General features: G+C 41.5%; 1 protein-coding gene and 2 non-coding genes across 3 annotated transcripts in view; 2 read left to right on the forward strand and 1 right to left on the reverse strand.

The window, feature by feature from the left end:
* LOC126235022 (calcitonin gene-related peptide type 1 receptor-like) overlaps nt 1–12,926 on the forward strand; it is a 178,869-nt gene that overhangs the window by 86,843 nt on the left and 79,100 nt on the right. The gene's annotated exons all lie outside the window — the stretch shown is intronic.
* On the reverse strand, nt 2,136–2,210 carry Trnat-ugu (transfer RNA threonine (anticodon UGU)). The gene has a single exon. It is a non-coding gene; the product is annotated as a tRNA-Thr (tRNA).
* Trnat-ugu (transfer RNA threonine (anticodon UGU)) lies at nt 2,779–2,853 on the forward strand. The gene has a single exon. It is a non-coding gene; the product is annotated as a tRNA-Thr (tRNA).

Genomic DNA, 12,926 nt, shown 5'->3' on the forward strand with positions numbered 1-12,926 from the left:
ATCAGTGCTACCTACAACTCCTCAGAAAAGAAAGATCACAATTACAGTGAGGTCGATAATTGTTACAAAATGTGTTTCAACTGCTCCACTCCTCTACTGGGCTACTCTTGCTTCACCCTCACCCTGAACAGCCATTTAATATCAACTAAGTTAATATGTGTGCACTATAGTTACTGTCTGTCAATCATTTGATGCCGCGCGGGATTAGCCGAGCGGTCTAGGCGCTGCAGTCATGGACTGTGCGGCTGGTCCCGTCGGAGGTTCGAGTCCTCCCTCGGGCATGGGTATGTGTGTTTGTCCTTAGGGTAATTTAGGTTAAGTAGTGTATAAGATTAGGGACCGATGACCTTAGCAGTTAAGTCCCATAAGATTTCACACACATTTGAACATTTGAATCATTTGATTTCTGGACACCTTACGTCTCTACTGAGAAAAATTTGGAAGACTTGACGATGCTAGCTCCTAGTGTCTACGCACTCTAATAATAACAATACTGTGTAGTCCCTTAGCAGTGCAGTAGCCATTACATAATAACTGTTGTCTTCTGCTGTCAATTAGTCCGTTTATCTGTGTTGATATTTCGTGTGCGCTTATTTTTGAAGTTTTAGTATGTACTAAGTGCAGTATCTAGATTTTATTGGGTTTAATTGCCTTCAGTAGTGTCATAACTGTTTGGGGTAGTGAAGATTCTAATTTCTGTCCGCAGTTTTAAAGAAAATAGTGTAAAACCGTTGCCGCTTAACAGCCGTTTTTAGGGCTAAATTTTGTGCCCGAAAGTTATGTGATTCGAAGTGTAATTAAGTACGTACATTAATATTATATTTATATTAGAGCACTATAGAGCATAGTAAATAGGAAATTATCTTTATTTAGCGAAATCTTAAAAAGTAGGGCTATATTGTAAACATGAGCATGAAGTGTTTTAGCTGCCACAGGAAAGTTAGTTCTTGGAAGCTGTGCAGCTACTGTGACAGATTGTTTCACTAGAGGGAATGTAGTGGCATGGACACTGGGGAACAAAATGAGACTCTTCCTAGGTACTGTAGAGTGTGTTCATGGGATATGAAAATAACAGAACAGGGGGGGAAGATTAGAGCCCTTCAGGCTGAATTAGATAAAGCTAGGGAGGAACTAATTAGGTTAAGGGGGGAGAAGGGTGAAGTGAAGTGGAAAGTGGTAGCAGGGAACACGGGCCACAGAAAGAGGACAGTATCTTTGAGTTTCATTGTTGGCACAAAAAACAGATTCGCCCTCCTGCCATAGTTAAGTAATGAAAAGCCTCATGTAGATGTAGGTGTAGCTGATGCACAGCAGAATTTAGTTAGGAAGCCTGTTGCTTCAGAAACAGTAGGAAGTAGGAAGAAAATTCTGCTGTTAGGTAGCAGTCATGGAAAAGGTGTGGGCCAACTTCTGCAGGGAAAATTAGGTGACAACTACTAGGTCACAAACTTTCTGAAGCCTAGTGCATCTCTCATCCAAGTGATAGAGGGCATAGGATCTTTGTGTGAAGGTTTCACCAAGGAGGACCAAGTTGTATTAGTGGGTGGAGCAGGGAACAGTATCGATAGGGACCAGGGCTACAGTATTGAGAGTGACCTGGTTAAAATAGCATCAGCAAGGAACCATACAAAATTTGACACTGTGCTTGTTTTCAAGCGGTACGATCGACTCCAGTTAAACACATCTGTGAAGATGTGTCAGTATGGAGTTTGATCGACTGCTTCAGGCTGGTTCTGGGTCGGGGACTGGTTTTGTTCCTGTTGACACTAATGGTAGGTGGGACTTTCTTCTCATGGCCTGCATCGCAATAGAATAGGGAAGGATATACTGGCTAGGTTGATAGCAAATTCTTTAAGGGGGGGGGGGGGGCGGGCGGGCGCTGCAACTCATGGAAGTGGTTCTTTTTTAGGTTAAGTTCATTATCTACACATTCACTATTGAAACAAGATGTATCTGAAAATGTTAAGCATAATACTTGTGAAGACAAAGAAAAGAAACAGTAAATTTACTACATCAAAACGTCAGAGGTTTAAAAAACAAAATTAATAAATATCAGATCTGAAATGATAGTTAAATAGACACCCTAGCTTCAAGCAGGCGTTGATACACTTCATTGGGGACATGTTGAAAATGTGTGCCCCGACCGGGACTCGAACCCGGGATCTCCTGCTTACATGGCAGACGCTCTATCCATCTGAGCCACCGCGGGCACAGAGGATAGTGCGTCTGCAGGGACTTATCCCTTGCACGCAACACTAGTGTTGTGGACATGTTGGGAGTGTGGATCTCCCGGGGAGCGTGCAAGGGATAAGTCCCTGCAGGCGCACTATCCTCTGTGCCAGTGGTGGCTCAGATGGATAGAGCGTCTGCCATGTAAGCAGTAGATCCCGGGTTCGAGTCCCGGTCGGGGCACACATTTGCAACATGTCCCCAATGAAGTGCATCAACGCCTGCTTGCAGCTAGGGTGTCTATTTAATTATCATTTCATTTCGAGCAAAGCTGCATGGTCATCGACGGTAACTGTTCTTTCGGGAACAGATACTACCGTCATATATAGTTAAAAATATGGGTTCCCGGCCTTTGACCTTCTTGTGCGAACGCACACGCTATGCCCGAACTCGTACGGGACTTGGTAGATTAATCTGCCACGAGTAATGAGTATCATGGGCAAACATCTATTAGGCGCACTACGAATGTAGTGTTGTGGACATGTTGGGAATGTGGATCTCACGGGGAGCGTGCAAGGGATAAGTCTCTGCAGACGCACTATCCTCTGTGCCCGCGGTGGCTCAGATGGATAGAGCGTCTGCCATGTAAGCAGGAGATCCCGGGTTCGAGTCCCGGTCGGGGCACACATTTTCAACATGTCCCCAATGAAGTGTATCAACGCCTGCTTGCAGCTAGGGTGTCTATTCAATTATCATTTCATTTCGAGCAAAGCTGCATGGTCATCGACGGTAACTGTTCTTTCGGGAACAGATACTACCGTCATATATAGTTAAAAATATCAGATCTGTTTAGATGCGCTACAGTCCACAAGTCCAGTTGATGTTATTTGTATTTCTGAAAATCGTTTAGGTAGTGAAACTGAAATGTTTTATATGAAAGGGTGTATCTTGGCTTCAAAGTATTATAGAAAAAATATGGAGAAAGGAGGAGTTGCCACTTACATTAAAAAGGGTCACAATTATAAAAGCATTGACATTCTTAAATACTGTAGTGATAAGCATTTTGGAGCATGTGCCACACAAGTAGAAACACGCAAGAGAAAAATAATTATAGTCACAATATACAGGGCTCCAACTGGTTATTTCCTGATATTCACTAAACAGCTTCATGCAGTATTAAATTCGTTAACTTCTAGAAATAATGAACTCATACTAAGTGCAGATTTTAATTTTCTGGGATAGTTACTCAGGATCTACACTAGAGTCTGTTATCACTTCTTATAATCTCATTCCCGTAGTGCAGTTGCCAACCAGTGTTATGGGTACCAGCAGCACTTATATTGATAACATTTTCATAGATACTACTACACTAGCAAATATTTAATGGCGTTTCAGATCATGATGCACAGTTGCTTACATTTAATACAATGGGGTCTGATTCAACTAATAACAGGAAGTGGGAAACTATACGAATAGTAAATGAAACAAGAATTGAAGGTATAAAGCACTGTTTGGGGAGTACAGATTGGAAAGATGTATATAATTCACCTGGGCTAAATGAAAAATGTATCTGTTTCTCTAATATGGCCACAGGTCACATTGAAAACTGCTGCCCTAAGAAAGTAATCAAAGCAAATAGATTAAATGTTTCAAAACCTTGGATTACAAATGGAATAAAAGTATCTTGCAAAACAAAAAGAAGACTGTACTTGATGTCAAGGGAAAACGATTACTACAGAGCTAAATCACATTACAAATTATGTTGTAAAATTCTAAACAATGTAATCAGAACCTCAAAATCTGTTTATTTTCAAGAAAATTTGAATGCCTCTAATAACAAGATAAAAACATGTGGAACACAGAAAAATTGAAACAGGAAAAACTAATCAGGCAAATGAGGAAATTCTGTTAAATGTAAATAAATACCTCCAAAATTGCAGACACTTTTAACAACTTTTTCTTTCAGTAGCAGACAACTTAGATTTGCATGGTTCCTCAGAAGACAGCTTAAAATATTTAAAAAAATGCATTTCCACAGAAGTTCGACAAAATTCAGCTATATCCTACCTCACCGAAAGAGATTTCTAATATTATTAGCGGTCTTAAAAACAAATGTTCCAATGGTTATGATGAAATCAGCAGTACCATAATTAAATTTTGCTCCTCAGAACTTTGTAACACACTGAGTTACTTAGGTAATGAATCCCTCCACGGTGGTACTTTTCCCGATAGGCTTAAATATGCTATTGTCAAACCATTACACAAAAAAGGAGACAAATCATCATCGGAAAATTCCATTCCCATTTCATTATTGGCAATATTTTCAAAAGCGTTTGAAAGGGTTATGTACAATAGACTTTATAAACAGTACAGAAAAATATTCTCATTCGCTATCAGTTTGGATTTCGGAAAGGACTGTCACTGATCAAGCTATATTCGCTTTTACAGATGATATATTAGAATCAATAAATCAAAAGTTATTACCACTTGGGATATTCTGTGATGTGTCTAAAGCTTTTGATTGAGTTAAGCATGATATCGTTATACATAAGTTAAATTATTATGGGATAACTGGGGTAGCAGGTTCATTGTATCTTTTTAATAGAAAACAGTGTGTGTCTGTATCAGGCTTAGCACATAAGTCATAGCACAATAGTCATTCAAAATATGAACCCATCAGTCAAGGGGTGCGCCAGGGATCTATTTTTGGTCCCTTCTTGTTCCTATTATATATTAATGACCTCCCATATGCAGTGTCGCAAAATGCAAATTTTGTCTTATTTGCAGATGATACAAGTATAAAAAACAGTACCTGTGATCTCACTGAGCAAACAGCTAATGAAATATTTGTAAGTATCAGCGGGTGGCTCACAGCAAATGGATTGTCACTGAATCTTGACAAGACCTAGTACATAAAGTTTAGTACCTCACAAAGAATACCTGACCCTATAAGTATAATGTATTCAAACAATGAAATTAAAGCTGTAGACGGTGTCAAATTTTTAGGGCTGCAAATTGACCACAACCGAAATTGGAAAACTCACACTCTAGACTTAATGAAATGCCTTAGTTCAGCTACATTTTCAGAAAGCATAGTAGCAGAAATAGGTGATTTGAAAATGAATAAGTTAGTTTATTCGGCCTACTTCCATTCACTAATGAGTTATGGAATCATCTTTTGGGGATACTCTTGTCACAAATAGAACATTTTCAAAATTCAGAAACGAGTCATTAGAATTATATCTGGTGTCAGTCCTAGATCATCATGCAGAGAACTCTTTAAGAAACTTGGTATTCCAACTACTACTTCTCAGTACATATACTCTTTGATGTCCTTTGCCATTTATAACATGTCTCTTTTTACACAAAATAGTGCAAAACATGATTACAATAGCAGAACCAAAAACAATCTGTGTAAGGACTATAAAATCTTAACATTAGTACAAAAAAGGAGTCAAATACATGCGTACTCATATATTCAATAACTTACCAGAGCATATGAAAGATCTTGTAAGTGATGAAGATCGGTTTCAGTGTGAATTAAAGAATTTCCTGTTGGCCAACTCCTATGTGAAAAAATTTCTGGTCCATTGCGGGAAACCTACAACTCGGATAAGGTATTTTCACGAGGTGTTTAAGGATGTGTGTCGCACTTGTCTCCATTTTACTGTCACAGATACATAATACAACGTACAAATTACGTGCGTAGTGTATTATTTGATGAAGACGTTGTTCATATTCGTACATTCGTTTCACAAGCTGTACCTTCGATCACATTGTGTCACGCGTTAATGTTAGTGTTTGAAAAATGTAAATATTAGTAACTTATGGAATTAGTATTATACATTTAGGAATTAGCGGTAGTAGTAATAATCTTCTAAAAATAAATCAGTTTCACAGCAAAAACACAACCGAATCCTTTTGTTTTTCCCGTAGAGAAAATTTAATTCTATCATGCAGGGGCTAATTATCACCTGTTTGCGAACCACTGCTCTACAGACATTGCAAAGGAACTTCGAATGTTTCAGGTCGAAAATAGCAATAACGATTTCATGGACGGAGGATACCATACATAACTGCGTTTTTTGAGGATCTTCTATACACTGTGCGAATATGATTCTCTTTTCAGTACCCATCTTGTATCATATTAATATGACCGACAGGATGAAAAGGAAATGGAGTCTGTCGACCGTCTGAATGTTGCCCACGAACTGGGTGTAATATACACCAATTGTAATTACGCGTGTTTTATGTACAGCGTCAGCAACTGGATACGTCGTGTTTTTATGTTTAAGAAATTTCAGATTTATGCCCCATTCTCTTGTAACTCTTTTCGTAGGAGACCGGAAACTAATACATGGCAGTTAGAATCTGGTAACCAGCTTGGCACACGTAAAATGTGTGTCCATTATGGGAAAGATTGCCAGCCGTCCCTTTGTTAGTTCGTCTCGCACTGTATGGCGTGACTTAAAATTTGTTAGTTAAATGTGGGGATATCTTCTAGCACAGCTGCTTGGCATTTCTATGTACCTTCTGCTACTCATCAACCGTACACCTTAGGCGCAATGAAGTGCACCTTGTGATATTCTAGGCGGAAATTCCTCTAGTGCAGTATATCCTCGTACTCGACGTTCCTGGGTTTTGCTGAGGGGCATATCACTCAAAATTCATGCACTTTCGCTGCGATCACTTCTCAGTCTCTTTATCGTTCGCAGTACTTTTAGGAACGGCTCCCAGTGGAACTGCTTCTGGATAGGATGCGGGCGACGAAAAAGGATTGCTCAGTTAGGCTTCCGTTTTAAAGACTAACAACACCTATTAAGTCAGCGACCTCTTTGTATTTTAATTTCCTACTTCTATGAGACAAAACTTTAGAAAAAAAAATTTTAAGAAATGATAGTTCTTTATGACTTTCTGAAATCACTGTCACTAATGATTAATTCAGTATACCTAAAATTAAAAGGTAATTAAAGTTTTTTATCGGAGCACTAATCAAAGCCACATTCTAACCTTCAGCGAGCAACCCAAGCACTCAGGCATTATCCTGATAGTCACGGCTTCTGGAAGCCTAACGCAAGAGTTAATCACGTAGCTCTGGTAGACTGAAAGATTCCGTTATTTTAACGCAAGACGGATCGGACCTATTTTCAATTCTCTTGTTTCTTTTCGAAATGCATAGAAAGGAAATATTTTTTTCTGAGTCCCATTACAAAAAAATTAATTATGTTTAGTTAATTTATTATACTGAACACTTGCAGCAACGTCGATTTCAGTTACATGCGTTTTTACTGATGAGCTATCCTAAATTGACATCAGAACTTAGCTAAAAGTTCCGGATTTGAGGCCGTGCTCGATGTATGGCTCTATACATTGACATTTCGTCCCCATTTGTGGGAGATATCTTCAGGGATAAATCTACATCTGCATGGAAAGCTCAACGGTAGGCCGAATTTTGAGGTGCATTGTGCGGTGTGTAGAGGGCGCCAACATTTATCACGAGATGCCTCGTGCTGATTGTCAATGGCAGGTGACTTAATTCTCGATTAAAATTACTCGAACGTTATTTCCTTGGTACCAAGTCTGTATTCATATTTTATTTCATTTGTCATGGTATTTATTAATTTCTATTGCCTCTGTATGTCAGCGAGAGTGATGCTGTATCATCTTGGGTCAACTGTTAGTCTCATTAAATTTTATTTAATTATCTCCTGTTTGAAAACCATGTTCCGCTACGGCCGACTTAACGTTTTGCCCAAAGCGACAGTTAGTGTAATGTTCGCCTAAACGACTGTTAATACCTTGTTCGTAGTTCTAGAACAGTTTTTGCCACAAATTCTCGGAATCTTAGCTGCCGCTAATGGATGATGTACATCTTCTCCACTTCATGGTAATTCTCTTATTTTTCCTTGTGGGCTTGAAAATCGTTTGATCCCCCCGCTTAGCCAAAACTTTTTCGACACGATCAGTTTATAACATCCACTGGTGGCGGCTGTTGCTCTTTATTAATCCTGGTATTCTCAGTTATGTACTACTCGTTGCACAGTTTTCTTGAAATTTTGGGTGATGGTACGTTTCCTCATGGAAGTATCCCTCTCGGTATGTTGCTGACCTGTATACCATCCCCAGGTTTGATCACCGACACAGTCAAAAAATTAAGTTAGCCATTGCTCTCGTTTTCCATCGTATACTGAAATTTGGGATTGATGCTTATGAGGTGTAATAGGAAGACATGCATCTCTTCTTCGTCGTGGGTGCACACAACGAAAATATCATCCGCATAATGGTTCCGCTTAGCCCCTCTTTTAAATGCTTTCTAAAGTGCCAGTTGTTTGAAAATCTGTATAAAGAACTGTACGAAGTGGGAATATATTCGTACATAGCAACCCCATCAGTTTACTCGTAAAACCACTGGTGTACGTAAAGTAAAGCAAAGTTACTATATGCCGGCCGCTGTGGCCGAGCGGTTCTAGGCGCTTCAGTTCGGAACCGCGCTGCTGCTACGGTCGCAGGTTCGAATCCTGCCTCGGGCATGGATGTGTGTGATGTCCTTAGGTTAGTTAGGTTTAAGTAGTTTTAAGTCTATGGGACTGATGACCTCAGATGTTAAGTCCCATAGTGCTTAGAGCCATTTGAACCATTTGAAAGTCAATATCTTCCCCGGAAAAACGTCTGGTGTTTCTGAAATAGCTTCATTCATATGAATCATCGAAAACAAAGATGCTGAAGCTGACGCCATTATCACTCGGACACACATGTATTTCAGTCCGCGATGTAAAGCGCCGTGGTTCTAATATAATCGACGTAGGGTTGCAGCAATGGTGCTGTGTATATCGCCAACTTGTGGGTAGAAGACCCAATAGCATAAACAAAACATTTCAAAGAAACCTTAGTTTTGTGAATTTTAAGGAAGCCTCACGGTTTGGCGGTAAATCTTATGTCCTGCAGAGATGCTCCTTATCGTCTGCAGAGAAGGAAGATTCGCATAAGATGATTAATTATCCCTTGTATCCGGCTACTTTTAAAAAAGTTCAGAAAGATCTCACAACGAAGGTTTTTAGAATAACTAATCAGCTGACGAAAGCGAATTCCTTCTCTCTAGAAGGTTGCAGAAGATGACACTCCTTAAGTGCTGGAAGAAAAACTGATAATTCCATCTTAGTGAGGATAAAAATAACCAACTACGGTAGATCCCAGTGTCTTATAACTCTACCAACCTAGTACGGTGAGGTGAAAGCTATTACCATTTCGTCTGAAAGTATTATGTATCAAAAGAAAACAGAGTCATTGTTGGGCTGAGAATCGTCACACAAAGTCTCCGCTGACTCAAGAAAAGCACGCAAACCTGGTCTGTACGCTCTGGCCTGAAACAATCACGAGCACAATTCTGCCCGGGATTTAGCACTATTTATTAATCTCACCAAACTCTTCAGTCCATTAAGTTGGTTAACGAAAATCAGTTTAAAGAACTAAGCTCCATATGTATCTGTTTCAGACGCTCTATAAACTATGTGTATGTTACTAGTTCTGACTTACGGCAGTGTGTCATGGAAGTTCCGTGAAAAAACTATTCAAAACTTGATAACCGCTCCGAAAACAATGGGAATTCGTGGGAGAGAGAGCAATGCAAGCGGATGACAGCAGATAAATGAGACTGCAGTAGAATTGTGATTAAAATAGAGGTTGCCAGCTGGTGAAGCCGGGTAGAAGTATGGTAGATGAGCGAAAAGAATTCTAAGAAGCAAAAGAAGACTGATTTATCTCACAGGAGGTAAATAGATGAATTTACAAATCTTTAAGAAGCAGCTTTAGGGAAAGGGGGGGGGGGGGTCACTAAAGATCGCAATGCATGCAAAATAATTTAGGATATACACTGAAGAGCCAAAGAAACTGGTACACCTGTATAATATCGTGTAGAGCCCCCACCAGCACGCAGAAGGGCCGCAACACGACATGGCATGGACTCGACTAATGTCTGAAGTATTGCTGGAGGGAACTGCCACAGTGAATCCTGCAGGGCTGTTCATAAATCCGTAAGAATGCGAAAGGGTGGAGATCTCTTCTGAACAGCACGTTACAACGCATCCCTGATATGCTCAATAATACTCATATCTGGCGAGTTTGGTGGCCAGCAGAAGTGCTTCAACTCAGAAGAGTGTTCCTGAAGCCACCCTGTAGCAATCATGGACGTGTGGGGTGTCCCACTGCTCTGCTGGAATTACCCAAGTCCGTCGGAATGGTTCAAATGGCACTGAGCACTATGGGACTCAACTGCTGAGGTCATTAGTCCCCTAGAACTTAGAACTAGTTAAACCGAACTAACCTAAGGACATCACAAACATCCATGCCAGAGGCAGGATTCGAACCTGCGACCGTAGCGGTCTTGCGGTTCCAGACTGCAGCGCCTTTAACCGCACGGCCACTTCGGCCGGCCCGTCGGAATGCACAATGGGCATGGATGGATGCAGGTGATCAGACAGGATGCTCATGTACGTGCCACCTGTCAGGGTTGTATTTAGACGTATCAGGGGTCCCATATCACTCCAGCTGCACACGCCCCACACCATTACAGAGCCTCCACTAGCTTGGACAATCCCCTGCTGGCTTTCAAGGTCATGGAACATTGTCTCCATAGTCGTAAACGTGCACCCGCTCTATACAATTTGAAACCAGACTCGTGCGACCAGGCAAAGTGTTTCCAGTCATCAACAGTCTAATTTCGATACTGACGGGCCCAGGAGAGGCTTAAAGGAGTAAAACTTCGTGTCTTGCACTCATCAAGGGTTCACGAGTGGGCCTCCGGCTCCGAAAGCCCATATCGATGGGGTTTCGTTGAATGGTTTGCACGCTGACACCTGTTAATGGTACAGCTTTAAAATCTACAGCAGTTTCCGAATGAGTTGCGCTTCTGTCACGTTGAACGCTTGACGTCAGTCATCGTTGGCCCGTTCTTGCAGGATATTTTTCCGGCCGCAGCGATGTCGGATGTTTCACCAGATTCCTGATATACACGGTACACTTGTGAAATGGTCGTACGGGAGAATCCCCACTGCATCGCTACCTCGGAGATGTGTCGCATCGCACGTGCCCCGCCTATAACACGTTCAAACACTCTTAAATCCCGATAACCTGCCATTGTAGAGCAGTAACCGATCTAACAAGTGTGCCAGACGGACACTTGTTGTCTTACATAGGCGTTGCCGGCCGCAGCGCCGTATTCTGCCTGTTTAGATATCGCTGTATTTCAATACGCATGTCTGTACCAATTTCTTTGGCCCTTCAGTGTATTTATACAGCAGCTGGTGTCAGATGGACGACGACGCAAAATTATAACACGCATAACATTTCACTTGAAATACATTCACTTCATAACGACACTTGAGAATGACTGGTCAGCCAGTTACAATTGTTTCTTGACATGGTCGCGTTGGGGTACACTATCTCTAATTTTTACAGTTATGGATTCAGAAAAAGTACTTTGTTACTCAGGACCGAACTTACAATTTTCTTCGTAACTACACTGCGCAACAGAATTTAAGGATTACTTTTGCGAAACCCCGTGATTATCTCTCATTGAAACGCATAACTTTAAAGTTTGGGTCAAAGGTGTTTATAGCGCTCCGCAGTAATGGTGCTAACCGTTGTTCCGTGCGACGTCACCCTGTATTACGGGGATGCTTCCAACAGCACGGTTTCAACATATGCGAGAAAATGGCCAGAACTCTGAAGTTAACATGACGTGTGAAATGGGCTAATGATGTCACACTGGCACCGAATTGCTCTACAATTATGCCCATCGCCGCTGTGGACGTGACCCATAATAGGAAGGTCGTAACAACCTTTTCTTACCCACATTTCGCTCATTCGTTTGACCCCTCTGCGATGGAGGTCATAACCACGACGCCCAGCGCCGAAATGACGTTTTCTAATGAGTGGTAGAGGTCGACATCTAAGACACACGGCCGCTCACAATGGACACGAAAACGCAGCATGTAGCGGCACAAAAGGCATCAGTGTAACCACCCCCTCCCCTTAGGACGCCAATTCCCACATATTTCGCTGTCGAGAACGATAGTTTGCAGTGTGATGAGCAATAGGAAGATATTCTCGACAATCACTCATGCTGATGACATCTCCTCGACGCTGCAACCGTTCTCTAAGGCCATCGTGGTCTAGCAGCAACAACGAACGTGATCTCACCCCTTTGGAGTGCAGTGAGAGGCAGTTTTTGCTCTGGTGTACAGGAGGGAACTACTAGGCACCTTTCATAAACATTCGACGAAACTTGAATGTGCAAACGGTTCTTATGCTTCTTCAGTGTTCCTGTTTCACGCCCTTCTATGGCGTGATCATGGAGGGATGGGATATCGACACATACCTAACGGAAACGGACCTCAGTGGCATACCCCCTCCCTCGCATTTATGAGAATTTAAAAAAAATGTGTCATTACAAACATTTCAAGTAGGGCTCGCACCTGCAGGAAGGTAACTGGCACTGGAAGTGTATCAAGTAGCCTATCTTTAGACGTCTAGCACTACTTGGAAGGTTTTGTTTGTAAAGGCACATTCTTAAAATATTCAGTAAGGGAGCACGTGCAACCGAAATTATTGGCGAGCTGGGGGGGGGGGGGAGGCTTAGGGGGGACCTTTGCCATTTTATTCACGCATTGTCTATGTCGCACCCATCCACGACGATGCCACAGGACGGCATAACAGGAGCATTGGCAAAGCATAAGAGCCCTTTTCTGCTTCTGTCCACA

This window comes from Schistocerca nitens, chromosome 2 (genome assembly GCF_023898315.1).
Source record: "Schistocerca nitens isolate TAMUIC-IGC-003100 chromosome 2, iqSchNite1.1, whole genome shotgun sequence".
Classification (NCBI taxonomy): Eukaryota; Metazoa; Arthropoda; class Insecta; order Orthoptera; family Acrididae; genus Schistocerca; species Schistocerca nitens.